The sequence below is a fragment of the Alosa pseudoharengus genome, unplaced genomic scaffold, assembly GCF_046254945.1.
Source record: "Alosa pseudoharengus isolate Yale_2024_CS ecotype anadromous, Long Island Sound unplaced genomic scaffold, YU_APseudo_1.1 YU_APseudo_1.1_scf_7, whole genome shotgun sequence".
NCBI classification, from domain to species: Eukaryota; Metazoa; Chordata; class Actinopteri; order Clupeiformes; family Clupeidae; genus Alosa; species Alosa pseudoharengus.
This window is the reverse complement of record NW_027468859.1, coordinates 16,401,035-16,406,608: the sequence shown is the minus strand read 5'-3', so window position 1 is coordinate 16,406,608 and position 5,574 is coordinate 16,401,035. Positions and strand designations below refer to the sequence as shown.

At 37.4% G+C, this 5,574-nt stretch overlaps 1 long non-coding RNA gene across 1 annotated transcript; it reads right to left on the bottom strand.

The window, feature by feature from the left end:
- Nucleotides 1-657: 657 nt before the first annotated feature.
- LOC143109678 (uncharacterized) lies at nucleotides 658-2,579 on the bottom strand. Its single transcript, XR_012983934.1, has 3 exons — nucleotides 2,506-2,579; nucleotides 1,263-1,322; nucleotides 658-709 (listed from the first exon to the last, which is right to left on the bottom strand). It is a non-coding gene; the product is annotated as an uncharacterized LOC143109678 (long non-coding RNA).
- Nucleotides 2,580-5,574: the final 2,995 nt, after the last annotated feature.

The following is a 5,574-nucleotide window of genomic DNA, read 5'->3' as shown; positions in this document are numbered from 1 at the left end:
AAACATGCATTTGGCCGTATTATATTATTTCACATGCATAGATTTTTCGAGTGGCTGTTTGGAGCGCTGGTCAGATTCCTCCTCGCTCGCAGCATTTTTTTCCATGCTTGGGGAGCAGTTTCCTCTGAGTGCGCACGTGCAGAGAGAATTTGCGCGCACACATTTAATATTTACGTGTGTGAAATAATATATAATATAATACACCCGAATGCATGTTTCATCGCGCAAGTGCTTTTTGACACTATTGTGTCGCGATACTCTACAGCCTCATTGGTAGACCATCAATTCAAAATGCAGATTTCATGAAAAACAAAAGTTGTTTACCCTCCTAGGTGAGAGAATTTGCCCTCTAAGCTTGAAATTGTTTACTGGACACCCAGCCTACAGCCAACAACTTAACAGTCTAACATGGCTAAATGTGTAATGCATGATCATTTATTGCTTATTTGTTTGCAAAGTCTTCTGGCCCAGAAAGAAAACCATGGTGGTTACGGATCATGGCTGAGGAGGAAAGGTACAGCTGGTAGAGTTGTGCAGTGAGTGAACTTCCCTCCCAATACTGAGATGTGGGGGCAAAAGCTGTGGTAGCTAGCTTCCTTACTAGCACACCATCTTCCAGTCCAAGATGCATAAAGTTTTCGGTGGCAACCCGGGGCTGGACAGCAGTCAAATGCATTGACCTTGGTATTAGAGAATTTGTCTCTGTTGTCTGTGAACAGAAAGAAGATGGAAAACATTTTACAAGATAAACAATATTTTACACAGAAATCCATTGGCAATGATGAGATTAATACAGATTATCTGTACCTATTTGACATTTACTTTTTATGGGTCAAATAGGTATTGACACCATCTGTTTGCCATCCTGGTATGGGTAGACCTGGCCAGGTAGTCTTTCCTTAAAGCGTTGTGCACCTTGGCACCGATATAAGTGCAACCACCCTGTTTTCTGCATTTGATTACCTTAGATTCCTTTGTTTCCAATACAACCGTATTATCGTTTTCGGGTCAAATGGCATTTTAAATGGGAGTCGTAGGGGCACTAGCCTTCTAGCCACTTCTGCCCCTACGACTCCCATTCAAAATGGCATTTGACCCAGAAACGACAATACAGTCAAGCTTAATGGTGGCGCTTCTGACTTAATTATGCTTTCAAAAGAAAGTTTGACTCAGGTACATTCACAAAAAGACCCTAGGTTGCATTTTAGCTTGAGTTATGCTTTAAGAGTAATGGGATAAGGTCCTGGATGAAGAATATTTACCTTTACTGCTGATTATTTGAGGCGTTCAGACATCTCGGTTTCAAAACTATCCAGGAACACCTGTAAAAACATAGTTAGGCTACAGATTAAAACTAGGTAAATTACAAACACTACCATGAAATGAACTTGAATGCTCTGTCAAACACAAATAATAAAAAAAAAACTAAATCTATCGCATAAACCAAGGCATAATATCAATCATGTAGCCTAAGCTTCATAGCACTAACTTAGTAGAACACCAGGTTTAATTCCCCCTATAATATCAATGGTGGAAAAAAAACGTTCTACTTCATAAAATGCATGTAATTTGTCCTGTAGACTCATTTTAAAAGATGTCTCCACGATTAAAGAAAAAAACAGCTACAATGTCATTAGCATGCCTAATGAATGTGAAGTGTGACTAGCCTAGCACTATCCTCCTTTCTGTGAGTTAACTTAGTTTATCACCCGGAGAGAAGAAATACTCTTTTCTGATTGGCTGGCAGGTGGCCTTTAATTCTGAATAACAGGACACCGTTCCATATCAATGCTTATGAATGGTAACTATAACAACCATAGTAGGAGGACGGTTGCAGCGCTCTAGAATCTTTTGGTTGCAGGCTTCCCAACAATGGAATCAACTGTAAACAAGCTAACTGTCCATGCTAAAGTTGTACAACAAGCTGAACTAGTGAGCTTCTTTTTAAACAGAACCGCGTGTTTACAGTGTTTACAGTGGCAACCGGGTGATACGCGGGATAACGGCCTTCGAGGTGTGTCCAGTTATACGGAATTAATGGACTTGGGCGGAGGCAACTGCCCTCCGCTGCGCGTCGGGGAGTTTTTGACCCTCGCCCTCGTCCATTAATTCCGTATAACAGGACACCTCGGTGGCCGTTATCCCTTACGTACACCACACATAATATTAAAGAACATTGGTGAACTTTAGGCAAAAGTTGCTTAATAAAGAACACACTTTCTTCCATCATAGTTTATCTAACGTTAGTGCTAGCCAACGCTTGTCAATAATCCCACAAACACAAAGCAGGTTAATGTAGTTTTCTTCTTGATAGGGATCTGGTCGACGTATATGACGTTAACGTTAGCTAAATTAGCTAACGTGATCTGGCATTGCTTGTACTAGCAAGGATAAAAACACTCTTGAAAGATTGCTAAGCCATCAATTTAACTTCTCCAAAGACTACCGAAGGTCATAAAGAGTAAGCTACATCAGAATCATTTAACAATATGCTTTGGGACTCACCTGATAACGAATAACTTGGCACTTTAGATCCAACTGGCTTCAGCCCTTGTTATCTCACATGACGAGTCCTTCTGGCTCTGTAGGACCAACGTCTCTGGCATGACTAGAATGTATTAGGGGTGTAACGGTACACAGAAGTCACGGTTCGGTTCATACCTCGGTTCGGACATCACGGTTCGGTACGAGTTCGGTACAATGGAGGGAAAAGCAAAACAAAAATGCAGAAAGCATTTTTTTTATTGTGCATGTCTCAGGCTGTACCACCTAGTGTCATACAGTCTCTTCCCTGAGCTATCTGCAACAGCCTGAAGTGTGTAAGATGTAGGCTAAACAGTACAATAAGTACCCAGACTCCATCTGTAACTTGTAAACAAAATAAGACAATCGGCTATAAAACTGAAAATAGGCCTACAGCATCTCTTATTTCTGAAAGTGCAAATTACATAGAAAAATGATTTTTAAAAATCCACTTAAGCAAGACCTTCAACATCTGTGTTTAGTTGTATATGGAAGGGTCTACAATTTGCCTCAATATTTTTCATTGTGTGTAAAGTAATAATCTAGCCTACTAACTGTGAAAATATCACACTATTTTGCCTTTTTTTTTAAAAACGAAATTGCTCCTTTCATTTCATAAACAGACTACAACTAGAAGTCACGTGACTTTGCCCTTTGACGTTAACTCACCGTACTAGCATGGTTTGTTTATTAGCCTGGTTAGCGTTGTCACTTTATTTTACTGTCTATGCACTTAACACTACCAGCTCCTCATGTGAGAAGTTACAAGTTACCCCAACATAAAGGTAATTACCACGCGATAGGTTTTGGCCCTATTTGTATGTGTATCCAAAGGCTGCTGAAGCGCAGGGGAAGTTTTTTTCCCCTCGTTTCAGTGATTGGAAGCCTACATCATCTGGGTGATGGCTTCGAATATGTGTAGCATTTATTCCACTCACATACCCAATAACTGCTGAACAACGCTGACACACAGTTTCATCTTATCCACCACTCTTTCGCCTGTACTAACGTTACTGTAACTGAAGTTCTCAAACTTGCGATCTTAAATAGACCAGCGGATCCTCTAACTCTTGTGGGTCTAACCTTAGTGCTGCTAATGACTGACGGACTCGACTGACGACCTGACAAAAAAAAACATAGGCGCCAATCAGAGCTTCAGAGCTAAGGCGAGGCTACAGATTAGCGTTAGGTGTCGCTAAAGAACTCCCGTAACTCTCGATACTTAACAGTAATTGCGCATGACATTAATTAATCCGCACACGAGTTTTATGTATTTTTATACCGTGTATTCTCCGTGTAAATTCATGCACCGAACCGTGACGCCCGTACCGTTTCGGTTCAATACGAATACATGAACCGTTACACCCCTAGAATGTATGGTATCTTTAATTTGGACAAACCTGTAACCTTATACGGACCGTAAACGTATGCATTTTCTGGTCTCTACAGTCCATCTGTCTTGCAAATAAAGTTACAAGCATAGACTGTATGAAATAACGTTAATGTTTGCTCACACCACGTTTTGCTCGAAAGCTGCACAGATCCGCCCACTCCATTTCAAATTCAAACAGCCATGTTATTGGTCAACTGGACTGCCTATACATTTAACTGTGTTGCCTATAAATTTAACAAAATGCCACATTCATCCTCTCACAACCTCTACTACATCACAAACGTATAGGCTACTACCTTACTAAGACACAAAATCAACAAAAGAAAAAATATTATTTGATGACCAAAACTGATAGATCAGTATGTCTCTAGGCTAGGTTATTGCACATTGCCATCCATGCGGCTGACATATCAGGCCTAAAAGCTACACACATTAGTATTTTATTAAAGGTGAGATAACTATGAAACTATACAAACAATGTATTAGGCCTACCAAAAAAATATACTTTCCATAAGTACACTATATTACAACTCTAAGTATTAGCAATTTAATACACTTAAACTAAATAAACTTATTTACCATTTAAAATACACTAACAACAAAGTACACTTTTAAAAACTACATTACAAAAACACTTTGAATATTGCACAATAAGTATATTTAATTTTAGTACACTGAAGTTGAACTTAATACTATGACTATGAAACTATACAAACAATGTATTAGGCCTACCAAAAAATATACTTTCCATAAGTACACTATATTACAACTCTAAGTATTAGCAATTTAATACACTTAAACTAAATAAACTTCTTTACCATTTAAAATACACTAACAACAAAGTACACTTTTAAAAAGTACATTACAAAAACACTTTGAATATTGCACAATAAGTATATTTAATTTTAGTACACTGAAGTTGAACTTAATAACATCTACTTTGAAGTATACTTTCTAAAAGTACACATTAAACATACTTTACATAAAGTACAAAACGTGTAAGCATACTTGCTTTATACTTCATGTACTTTAATCATATTTCTAACACACTAAAGTATACTACTTTTTTACCTGGGTATGTCAATGTATGCCTCACACATATAAGTCACATATATACACATACATGTCAAATATATTTCAACATATAGCAAAATTGCCCATTTTTATATATGTCACATATATTTTCCCAGATATACAAATATATTACAAATATATGTCAGTTGCATATATGTTAATATATGATAAGTTATGTATTTGTACGCATACCAATATATTGCAAATATATGTCTATGGACATATATTTGCACTCATATTAGGTAAATATATTGCAAAATATATGTAATGTTCTGCTATGTCACATTTATAGAAATGTCACAATATAAGTATATTTCAGAAATATAACATTGTTGATGTTCCAAAGAAAACACACAAAATATTTGTTTAAGCTTTTATTAAAGTTTATGTTTTCCACACAAACAGTGAGTAAACTCTCCAGGTAGAAACTTTTTTCTCTGTGTAACTTTGCCTTAGTAACAGAATGTCCCGCCTAGGGTAGACAACTGAATGACTAGACAGAGGCTGATTTACCAAAATACAAAAATAGATTTTATTTGCAACCACTATTATTTTCAAGGTTCTGGGGGTTGATTTTCTCACAA